Source organism: Ranitomeya imitator, chromosome 3 (assembly GCF_032444005.1).
Source record: "Ranitomeya imitator isolate aRanImi1 chromosome 3, aRanImi1.pri, whole genome shotgun sequence".
Classification (NCBI taxonomy): Eukaryota; Metazoa; Chordata; class Amphibia; order Anura; family Dendrobatidae; genus Ranitomeya; species Ranitomeya imitator.
Genome location: NC_091284.1, coordinates 370,437,410 through 370,449,958, shown reverse-complemented (window position 1 = coordinate 370,449,958; position 12,549 = coordinate 370,437,410). Strand labels below are relative to the sequence as shown.

Sequence of the window (12,549 nt, the reverse complement as noted above, 5' to 3'; positions counted from 1 at the left end):
TTGTACCTTCTGCTCCCCATCCTGGTTCCAGTACCGTCAGCTGGTTCCGGGCCGAGCCTTTGGCTTAGGTGCCTCCTTCTGGGTATCCGAGTTCCGCCAACGTCAGGCGGTCCTTGGTAGTGCTTTTTAGCACGGGTACCTCCTGCTTAGTAACCGGGTTCCAGTAACGTCAGCTGGTCCTCGGTAGTTCCATAGGCTCTTGAACCTTCGGGTAGCCATCCGAGTTCCAGTTCCATCAGCTGGTTCTTGGCATTTTCTCAGCCTTCTTGTACCTTCTGCTACATTTCCAAGTTGAAGACCCTAAAGTCGACGACCCGGAAGACCACCCCGATGACGACGACGACAACCCGGAAGACCACCCCGATGACGACGACGACGACGGCGGAGACGACGACGGCTGAGACGATGACGGCGGAGATGACGACACTGGAGACGACGACCCTGGAGACGACGACATGGAAGACCGAGAAGCAGAAGAACAAGAGGCTGCAGAACAAAGAGCAGAAGAACATTAAGCATAAGACTTAATATCAGAGCAAAAGATATTATCTAAATTATATGCAGAAGAAGACTAAGCAGTGTATGGGGGTGAGTCCGTTCCTCCTCGTGGTGCCCCTGGATAAAGCCTAATGCTGCAGGCCAAACTGAACGCGGACAAATGTAACTTTTGTGACTGGCAGAACGGAAGGTGTAATCTTCCAACTTTTATAGATAACAACTACGGGAATGCCTGTCACAAATGAGAATATGATGAAGTAGAATAGGAAGAATAATAACAGTGGAATAAAAAGAATATGTAGAATAGGAAGAATAATAATAGTTGAATAAAATGAATATGAAGAATGTAATAAAAAAAAAAAATAGGTTGAAGATGAAGAAGAAGATGAATAAGGTGAAGAAGAAGTTGATGTCAAAGATGCTGATGATGATGAAGATGAAAGTGTGGGAAAAGTAAAAAAAAAAAAGAAAAAAAAAGAAGGGGAAGGGCGTGGAATAGTGAAACATCAATATCTGACAAAATAAAAAAAAATTTACATACTCAATATCTTTTTCACTCCGAACGTCTTAAAAAAAAAAAAAAACATGCTATTCTATTTGATTGGGCTAAACCTCATTGCCTTTAATGTCTCCGCCACCTCCCATAATACATCCTACATTATTCTTAGTTGTTTTCCTTGATGTAGAATGAACCTACAAGGAAAGAAAGGGTTTATTTTAATTCCGATATTTTGGTCCCATTGACTTGCATTGGGATCGGGTATCGGTATCGGCGATATCCGATATTTTTTGAATATCGGCCGATCCCAACCGATACCGATACTTTCCGATATCGGAAGGTATCGCTCAACACTAATTAAAGGTCAACGAGGTGTGAAAAGTAAAAACAAAATTCACTTTAATCAAAAGCAGAGGATGAAACATCTGCACAATACAATAAAAAACACTATCTACGCGTTTAAGGTCTGATGTTCCCTGTCACCTGAAACGCGTAGATAGTGTCTATTGCATTGTGCTGATGTTTCATCCTCTGCTTATGATTGAAGTGGATAAAAGTATGTATTTTTTACTTTTCACACCTCGGTGAACTTGCCTTTTTTTCTTCATTTCTATACTTGGGACTTGCCAAAATAAATGGCTGGGCAATAAGCTACGTGGCTGGAATGTAGTATGTGAATATGCATGTTGTAAAAACTAGGTGTGTGCATAGGTACTATACTTACTCTCTGCTTTCAAGGACCGGTCGCAAGAACTGCAGTATACGGTTATACTTGTACACCGAGGTCCTTGAAGCGGCAGCACCACTACGAGTCTGTCCCTCAATTTTCAGGACCCTCCGGAAGCGGTCCTTCATGGAGCGCCATCTGGTCTTCAATTGTTTAACTGTGTATAAAGATAAAAAATAAAAAAGGTTTTAGATAATATATTGAAAACGATTACGCAACCGTGTGCAATCCCAATAGAAGACATCACAGACGGTTGTGTAATCCTGGCATGATGGGTCACAGCAGCATTTTGGAAATACTTACGGAAACTAGCTTTAGCCTTGGAGGAAGCGCTGTCGAAGCCATCCCACAGCAATTGTGCCACCTCCAACCACAGACGCCGCAATATGCCCTGGTCCGCATGCTGGGGGTCACGGCTGTCCCATAACGGGCCCCGTGCTTCTATTGATGCCACCATAAGGTCGATATTAAGTGGCTCATCCAGGGCCCGTTGTGAAACCTAAAAAAAAATAGAAAATATTAATGTTTGAAAGATAAAAAAAATTGTCCCTACCTCCTCCACCGCCACCTACTACACACAACACCACAACCTCCCACCACCCCCCATACCCGCAAAAAATAAAAAAATAAAAAATTATAGGTTTGAAAGAAATACTTACGCTCCGTCCTGCAACCACAGCTTGGCCCCGTGGTCCCTGCTGCTGCTCCCTCTCTTCCTCCTGGTTCTCCTCCTCACTTGAAGAAGCCTGCAAAATAGTTTACCAAAAAGTTGAGTGACCCATCTACAAATGACGGGGAATATAGTAAGCAATAGTAGATCATGTACTCACCGGACTCCTCAGCGGTGGGGTATTGCTGGAATCAGTGCCGCTGGCCATGACTAATAATGCAAATCTGAAATAAAGAACAAAATAACATTGATACTATGCTCCTATGCACAATCCAGCAATAAATAAAAAAAAAAAAAAAAAAAAATTCATTTAAACCACAAAGAGCATTGCACTCCAACTGAACTAACGCTGAGCAAACAACACGGCCACATTGATTAGATTAAAGAAACAATGGCAGAGACAACCCAATGCCAGAGTACAAAAGCCTAAAGATAAGAAAACTAATCTACAACAGACCCAATGTAGTAATCACAAAAAAGGTTTTTTTTTTTTTTTTTTTAAAAGTACAGAATGAACGGAGCAACACAAAAAACACAATATTTTTTTAAAAAGTAATAACACACAAAAAGTAAGGGCATAAACATTAATAACACACCGTACTTTACAATAAAACCGACAGGGACGGAGACAATAAAAGGCCATACAACGCCATACATCGCAACCAAAAAACATACAACAATGTCTTTACACAACCACAGTGCTGAACATTAGAGTTGAGCGACCTTGACCTTTTTAGAGTCGAGCCGGGTTTCGCGAAACCCGACTATCTCAAAAGTCGGGTCGAGTGAAATCGGCCGATTATGACGTAAAGTCGGGATCGACCGAAACACGAAACCCAATGCAAGTCAATGGGGCAGCATAGTCGGCAGTGAGTGGGGGCCAGGAAAACACCTAGAGTGCCCATTTTAATGTCAAAACCATCCATTCTTCTTAATGAAGCTTGTCAAGCGTAATTTACCTTATAATAATTGGAAGGCATTTGAAATTGGGGGTCATTTGGCTAAAGTTGTGTGGGGTAGGGCTGGTTCAAGTAATTAGTGGGCCCAGGAAATCTGGACCACGTCACGGCAGTGGAGCAGGGAGAGGTAAGTATTTCAACTTTGCAAGTGCTGTGATCCTGAGCAAGCAGGGGGGGCCCACTTGTTGGCATTGGCACTGGCACAGGGCCCCTCAAAGTACAGCGGTGTGTTTGCACGGCGGGGGCGCCTCCCACCGGCAGCAACACTTTTGCGTACTATGAGAGGCCCTGTGCCAGTGACGTCGCCAACTAGTATTCCTCCCCCCACCTGATGAAGGAACCTGCACTTTCATCTGCACCTTCCTCTTTGTCCCCGTGTAAGGTGGTATGGTATGCGGGAAGAGCAACCTGACTTTCAGCAGGGTCACAATGTTGTTGTGTAGCATGCACGGGGAATGTTGCGTTATGGGTCAATGTACCAGCAGACTCATCTATCACTGGCTGGGCAATGGGCACGATGAAGTGGAAACACAGATATAGGCCCAAAGAATAAAGTGGGCTAAATGCAGTTCAAAATTGGTAACACAGGAATAACCAGGGGGCATTGCAGTGGAGGACAACTGGAATGAGAGGCTGACACAGAGAGTAGGGCCAAATCAGTAAGTAGTCGAAATGCAGTTCAAAATTGGCAACCGTAGTAAACAGGCGGCACAGCTTTGTTCAGTGGAGGAGAACAGCAAGGAGTGGCAGACACCGATAGTAGGCCCCAACCCAACTAGTAGGCCAAATGCAGTCTAACATTAACAACTACTTAACGAGAGCCTGAAAATGGAATTTCAGGACAGGAAACCAGGAGAACACCAAGGAGTGGCAGACACCGATAGTAGGCCCCAAACCAACTAGTACGCCAAATGCAGTTGTTCCATTTAACCACAATTTAATGAGAGCCTGAAGATAGAAGCTCAGGAAAGGCAGCCTGGGGAACACCTTGGAGTGTAACACACCCTCTCTCTCCACCCCATACCCATTTTGTAGGCCTAATGCAGTGTACTTTTCTACAACTACTAAACGAGAGTCGGAAGACCGAAGCAATGGCAAGGAAACCTGGGGAACACCTTGGAGTGTAACACACCATCTCTCTCCACCCCATACCCAATTTGTAGGCCTAATGCAGTGTAGTTTCCAAGAACTACTAAACGAGAGCCGGAAGATCGAAGCTCAGGAGAGGCAACCTGGGGAACACCTTGGAGTGTAACACACCCTCTCTCTACACCCCATACCCAATTTGAAGGCCTAATGCAGTGTAGTTTCCAAGAACTACTAAACGAGAGCCGGAAGATCGAAGCTCAGGAAAGGCAACCTGGGGAACACCTTGGAGTGTAACACAACGTCTCTCTACACCACGGAAGGGCTGATTCTTAGGAAGGAAGGCTGTTGGAAATAAGCATTGCGCGTCCGAGGGTGATTATATTCTTATTAGGTATATACTCACCCTCGGACGCGCCCTGCTTCTTTATTTGGAATGAATGTTTATTTGCAATGTGGTGTTGACTTTCTCTATTATTTTGGTAATTAATGATTTTATTATTTTCATTGTTTTGCATCTTCTCGGCAATAATATAAAGAAGACGCGACAGGACAACACTCGGTGGATGCCATATGTGTGTTTTCAATTTAAAAAACCTTTCAGTTAACTACTTGCAGGAGAAAGTAATTGTAGCTGGTGGCCATTTTTAGTACTGTACCAGATTTTAGTTGTGTGTTTGTTTTTAATGTTAAAATGTCTGCATTTGATATCTCACCAGTATTTTCTTTTTTATAAGCAAAATACTTTTTTTTTTATTTTATGATGTTGGTTCAAGGGGTACACGGGCAGCAGTAGACAGGTCAGTGGAGGCCTAGTGGAAGGAGGGACCGCAGACAGGCTTCGAAGCCCTAACATAATAAATTGGGCTGCCTGTAGGCAATTTAAAATTGGTTCCAGGGGAACACGGGCAGCAGTAGACAGGTCAGTGGAGGCCTAGAGGAAGGAGGGACCGCAGATGCGCCAATGTTTCCCCCATACCAAATTTGTAGGCCTAATGCAGTGTAGTTTCCAACAACTACTAAACGAGAGCCGGAATATCGAAGCTCAGGAAAGGAAACCTGGGGAACACCTTGGAGTGTAACACACCCTCTCTCTACACCCCATACCCAATTTGAAGGCCTAATGCAGTGTAGTTTCCAAGAACTACTAAACGAGAGCCGGAAGATCGAAGCTCAGGAAAGGCAACCTGGGGAACACCTTGGAGTGTAACACACCCTCTCTCTACACCCCATACCCAATTTGAAGGCCTAATGCAGCGTAGTTTCCAACAACTACTAAACGAGAGCCGGAAGATCGAAGCTCAGGAAAGGCAACCTGGGGAACACCTTGGAGTGTAACAAACCCTCTCTCTACACCCCATACCCAATTTGTAGGCCTAATGCAGCGTAGTTTCTGACAACTACTAAACGAGAGCATGAAGATCGAAGCTCAGGAAAGGCAACCTGGGGAACACCTTGGAGTGTAACACACCCTCTCTCTACACCCCATACCCAATTTGAAGGCCTAATGCAGTGTAGTTTCCAAGAACTACTAAACGAGAGCCGGAAGATCGAAGCTCAGGAAAGGCAACCTGGGGAATACCTTGGAGTGTAACACACCCTCTCGCTACACCCCATACCCAATTTGAAGGCCTAATGCAGCGTAGTTTCCAACAACTACTAAACGAAAGCCGGAAGATCGAAGCTCAGGAAAGGCAACCTGGGGAACACCTTGGAGTGTAACAAACCCTCTCTCTACACCCCATACCCAATTTGTAGGCCTAATGCAGCGTAGTTTCCGACAACTACTAAACGAGAGCATGAAGATCGAAGCTCAGGAAAGGCAACCTGGGGAACACCTTGGAGTGTAACACACCCTCTCTCTACACCCCATACCCAATTTGAAGGCCTAATGCAGTGTAGTTTCCAAGAACTACTAAACGAGAGCCGGAAGATCGAAGCTCAGGAAAGGCAACCTGGGGAACACCTTGGAGTGGAACACACCATCTCTCTACACCCCATACCCAATTTGAAGGCCTAATGCAGCGTAGTTTCCAACAACTACTAAACTAGAGCCGGAAGATCGAAGCTCAGGAAAGGCAACCTGGGGAACACCTTGGAGTGTAACACAACGTCTCTCTACACCACGGAAGGGCTGATTCTTAGGAAGGAAGGCTGTTGGAAATAAGCATTGCGCGTCCGAGGGTGATTATATTCTTATTAGGTATATACTCACCCTCGGACGCGCCCTGCTTCTTTATTTGGAATGAATGTTTATTTGCAATGTGGTGTTGACTTTCTCTATTATTTTGGTAATTAATGATTTTATTATTTTCATTGTTTTGCATCTTCTCGGCAATAATATAAAGAAGACGCGACAGGACAACACTTGGTGGATGCCATATGTGTGTTTTCAATTGAAAAAACCTTTCAGTTAACTACTTGCAGGAGAAAGTAATTGTAGCTGGTGGCCATTTTTAGTACTGTACCAGATTTTAGTTGTGTGTTTGTTTTTAATGTTAAAATGTCTGCATTTGATATCTCTCCAGTATTTTCTTTTTTGTAAGCAAAATACTTATTTTTATATTTTCTGATGTTGGTTCCAGGGGTACACGGGCAGCAGTGCCCTGGTCAGTGTAGTAGTAGTTGAAAGAATGGACCACAGACAGGCATCGAAGGCCTAAAATAAAAAAATTGGGCTGGCTGTAGGCAATTTTAAATTGGTTCCAGGGGTACACGGGCAGCAGTGGTGTGGTCAGTGGAGGCCTAGTGGAAGGAGTGACCGCAGACAGGCATCGAAGGCCTAAAATAATAACACATGGCTGTAGGCAATTTTAAATTGGTTCCAGGGGTACACGGGCAGCAGTGACCTGGTCAGTGTTGTAGTAGTTGAAAGAATGGACCGCAGACAGGCATCGAAGGCCTAAAATAAAAAAATTGGGCTGGCTGTAGGCAATTTTAAATTGGTTCCAGGGGTACACGGGCAGCAGTGGTGTGGTCAGTGGAGGCCTAGTGGAAGGAGTGACCGCAGACAGGCATCGAAGGCCTAAAATAATAACACATGGCTGTAGGCAATTTTAAATTGGTTCCAGGGGTACACGGGCAGCAGTGGTGTGGTCAGTGGAGGCCTAGTGGAAGGAGTGACCGCAGACAGGCATCGAAGGCCTAAAATAATAACACATGGCTGTAGGCAATTTTAAATTGGTTCCAGGGGTACACGGGCAGCAGTGACCTGGTCAGTGTAGTAGTAGTTGAAAGAATGGACCGCAGACAGGCATCAAAGGCCTAAAATAAAAAAATTGGGCTGGCTGTAGGCAATTTTAAATTGGTTCCAGGGGTACACGGGCAGCAGTGGTGTGGTCAGTGGAGGCCTAGTGGAAGGAGTGACCGCAGACAGGCATCGAAGGCCTAAAATAATAACACATGGCTGTAGGCAATTTTAAATTGGTTCCAGGGGTACACGGGCAGCAGTGGTGTGGTCAGTGGAGGCCTAGTGGAAGGAGTGACCGCAGACAGGCATCGAAGGCCTAAAATAATAACACATGGCTGTAGGCAATTTTAAATTGGTTCCAGGGGTACACGGGCAGCAGTGACCTGGTCAGTGTTGTAGTAGTTGAAAGAATGGACCGCAGACAGGCATCGAAGGCCTAAAATAAAAATATTGGGCTGGCTGTAGGCAATTTTAAATTGGTTCCAGGGGTACACGGGCAGCAGTGGTGTGGTCAGTGGAGGCCTAGTGGAAGGAGTGACCGCAGACAGGCATCGAAGGCCTAAAATAATAACACATGGCTGTAGGCAATTTTAAATTGGTTCCAGGGGTACACGGGCAGCAGTGACCTGGTCAGTGTAGTAGTAGTTGAAAGAATGGACCGCAGACAGGCATCGAAGGCCTAAAATAATAACACATGGCTGTAGGCAATTTTAAATTGGTTCCAGGGGTACACGGACAGCAGTGGTGTGGTCAGTGGAGGCCTAGTGGAAGGAGTGACCGCAGACAGGCATCGAAGGCCTAAAATAATAACACATGGCTGTAGGCAATTTTAAATTGGTTCCAGGGGTACACGGGCAGCAGTGGTGTGGTCAGTGGAGGCCTAGTGGAAGGAGTGACCGCAGACAGGCATCGAAGGCCTAAAATAATAACACATGGCTGTAGGCAATTTTAAATTGGTTCCAGGGGTACACGGGCAGCAGTGACCTGGTCAGTGTATTAGTAGTTGAAAGAATGGACCGCAGACAGGCATCGAAGGCCTAAAATAAAAAAATTGGGCTGGCTGTAGGCAATTTTAAATTGGTTCCAGGGGTACACGGGCAGCAGTGGTGTGGTCAGTGGAGGCCTAGTGGAAGGAGTGACCTCAGACAGGCATCGAAGGCCTAAAATAATAACACATGGCTGTAGGCAATTTTAAATTGGTTCCAGGGGTACACGGGCAGCAGTGACCTGGTCAGTGTAGTAGTAGTTGAAAGAATGGACCGCAGACAGGCATCGAAGGCCTAAAATAATAACACATGGCTGTAGGCAATTTTAAATTGGTTCCAGGGGTACACGGACAGCAGTGGTGTGGTCAGTGGAGGCCTAGTGGAAGGAGTGACCACAGACAGGCATCGAAGGCCTAACATAACAAAAATGTCAATACAATGGTATTGTCAGTGGCAGGCATTGAAGGATGTCAGCGCATAGACTAAACATTGGTGGAGCTGTGAGATAATTTTGCAAGTGGTAGAGCACTGTTTGAGCTGGGGTGGGGGGAAACTGTCTTGTGGCCGGCGGTACAGGCCCAGGGCCCCTCATATTACAACGGTGTGTCTGACGTTGGGTGCGCACCACCACCGCCAGAGACACTTTATTGTACTAGGAGGGACCCAGTGGCAGTGCCGTCGACCAAAAGCGGGCTCACCCACCTCTTCAGACAAACTGCACTCTCACGGGTGCTGTCGCCAAGTGTCGATACCACGGCCCCGTGTGGGGAGTTTGGCCATTTAGTGAGGTGTAAACATGTCGTATGCTGGACAATCAGGTGCTGAAAATTACGAGATTGGAAAAGGCATTCAGAATAGTCTACAGGCAAGACCTTTTCATAGGAAAGCTAGGTGTCAGCCGGGCAAGGTGGGGCAAAAGATTTCGAAATCCAGTTGTGGTTCATTTTAATGAAGGTTAGATCATCTACATTTTGGGTAGCCAGACGAGTCCTTTTTTCTGTTAGTATTGAACCTGCAGCCCTGAATACTCTTTCTGATAGGACACTAGCTGCCGGGCAAGCAAGCTCCTGCAATGCATATTCTGCCAATTCTGGCCAGGTGTCTAATTTTGATGCCCAGTAATCAAATGGGAATGACGGTTGAGGGAGAACATCGATAAGGGATGAAAAATAGTTTGTAACCATACTGGACAAATGTTGTCTCCTGTCACTTTGAATTGATGCTGCAGTACCTGTCCTGTCTGCGGTCATAGCAAAATCACTCCACAACCTGGTCAGAAAACCCCTCTGGCCAACGCCACTTCTGATTTCTGCCCCTCTAACTCCTCTGGTCTGCTGGCCCCTGCAGCTCGTGTGAGAACGATCACGGGCGCTGTGTGCAGGGAATGCCAGAAGCAAACGGTCAACAAGAGTTGATTGTTTGGTTGCTAATATTAGTTCCAAGTTCTCATGTGGCATTATATTTTGCAATTTGCCTTTATAGCGAGGATCAAGGAGGCAGGCCAACCAGTAATCGTCATCATTCATCATTTTAGTTATGCGTGTGTCCCTTTTGAGGATAAGTAAGGCATAATCCGCCATGTGGGCCAAAGTTCCAGTTCTCAAATCTGCGGTTGTGCTTGGTTGAGGGGCAGTTTCAGGCAAATCCACGTCACTTGTGTCCCTCAAAAAACCAGAACCCGGCCTTGCCGCGCCACCAATTTCCAGTGGCCCCGGAAAAGCTTCCTCATTAAAAATATAATCATCCCCATCATCCTCCTCGTCCTCCTCCTCCTCTTCGCCCGCTACCTCGTCCTGTACACTGCCCTGGCCAGACAATGGCTGACTGTCATCAAGGCTTTCCTCTTCCTCAGCTGCAGACGCCTGATCCTTTATGTGCGTCAAACTTTGCATCAGCAGACGCATTAGGGGGATGCTCATGCTTATTATGGCGTTGTCTGCACTAACCAGCCGTGTGCATTCCTCAAAACACTGAAGGACTTGACACATGTCTTGAATCTTCGACCACTGCACACCTGACAACTCCATGTCTGCCATCCTACTGCCTGCCCGTGTATGTGTATCCTCCCACAAAAACATAACAGCCCGCCTCTGTTCACACAGTCTCTGAAGCATGTGCAGTGTTGAGTTCCACCTTGTTGCAACGTCTATGATTAGGCGATGCTGGGGAAGGTTCAAAGAACGCTGATAGGTCTGCATACGGCTGGAGTGTACGGGCGAACGGCGGATATGTGAGCAAAGTCCACGCACTTTGAGGAGCAGGTCGGATAACCCCGGATAACTTTTCAGGAAGCACTGCACCACCAGGTTTAAGGTGTGAGCCAGGCAAGGAATGTGTTTCAGTTGGGAAAGGGAGATGGCAGCCATGAAATTCCTTCCGTTATCACTCACTACCTTGCCTGCCTCAAGATCTACAGTGCCCAGCCACGACTGCGTTTCTTTCTGCAAGAACTCGGACAGAACTTCCGCGGTGTGTCTGTTGTCGCCCAAACACTTCATAGCCAATACAGCCTGCTGACGTTTGCCAGTAGCTGCCCCATAATGGGAGACCTGGTGTGCAACAGTGGCAGCTGCGGATGGAGTGGTTGTGCGACTGCAGTCTGTGGACGAGCTCTCGCTTCTGCAGGAGGACGAAGAGGAGGAGGAGGGGGTGCGAACGGCTACAGCCAATTGTTTCCTAGACCGTGGGCTAGGCAGAACTGTCCCAAACTTTCTGTCCCCTGTGGACCCTGCATCCACCACATTTAACCAGTGTGCCGTGATGGACACGTAACGTCCCTGGCCATGCCTACTGGTCCATGCATCTGTTGTCAGGTGCACCTTTGTGCTCACAGATTGCCTGAGTGCATGAACGATGCGCTCTTTAACATGCTGGTGGAGGGCTGGGATGGCTTTTCTGGAAAAAAAGTGTCGACTGGGTAGCTCGTAGCGTGGTACAGCGTAGTCCATCAGGGCTTTAAAAGCTTCGCTTTCAACTAACCGGTAGGGCATCATCTCTAACGAGATTAGTCTAGCTATGTGTGCGTTCAAACCCTGTGTACGCGGATGCGAGGCTAAGTACTTCCTTTTTCTAACCATAGTCTCATGTAGGGTGAGCTGGACTGGAGAGCTGGAGATCGTGGAACTAGCGGGGGTGCCGGTGGACATGGCAGACTGAGAGACGGTGGGAGATGGTATTGTTGCCACCGGTGCCCTAGATGCAGTGTTTCCTACTACGAAACTGGTGATTCCCTGACCCTGACGGCTTTGGCCTGGCAAAGAAACCTGCACAGATACTGCAGGTGGTGCGGAAAATGGTGGCCCTACACTGCCGGAAGGGATGTTGCGTTGCTGACTAGCTTCATTGGCCGAGGGTGCTACAACCTTAAGGGACGTTTGGTAGTTAGTCCAGGCTTGCAAATGCATGGTGGTTAAATGTCTATGCATGCAACTTGTATTGAGACTTTTCAGATTCTGTCCTCTGCTTAAGGTAGTTGAACATTTTTGACAGATGACTTTGCGCTGATCAATTGGATGTTGTTTAAAAAAATGCCAGACTGCACTCTTTCTAGCATCGGATACCTTTTCAGGCATTGCAGACTGAGCTTTAACCGGATGGCCACGCTGTCCTCCAACAGGTTTTAGCTTTGGCACGCGTTTTGGGCAAGATACAGACCCGGCAGATGGAACCTGTTGCGATGTTGATGCCTGCTGCGGCCCCTCCTCCTCCGCTTCAGAACTGCTGCCGCCTGCACCCTGTTCCCCCAATGGCTGCCAATCGGGGTCAAGAACTGGGTCATCTATTACCTCTTCTTGTAGCTCGTGTGCAACTTCGTCTGTGTCACCGTGGCGGTCGGTGGTATAGCGTTCGTGATGGGGCAACATAGTCTCATCAGGGTCTGATTCTTGATCAGCACCCTGCGATGGCAATGTTGTGGTCTGAGTCAAAGGACCAG

General features: G+C 46.9%; 1 long non-coding RNA gene across 1 annotated transcript; it reads right to left on the bottom strand.

Moving 5' to 3' along the window:
- Nucleotides 1-2,184: 2,184 nt before the first annotated feature.
- On the bottom strand, nucleotides 2,185-2,623 carry LOC138672103 (uncharacterized). Its single transcript, XR_011319580.1, has 3 exons — nucleotides 2,555-2,623; nucleotides 2,384-2,470; nucleotides 2,185-2,223 (listed from the first exon to the last, which is right to left on the bottom strand). It is a non-coding gene; the product is annotated as an uncharacterized lncRNA (long non-coding RNA).
- Between the last annotated feature and the right edge of the window lie 9,926 nt (nucleotides 2,624-12,549).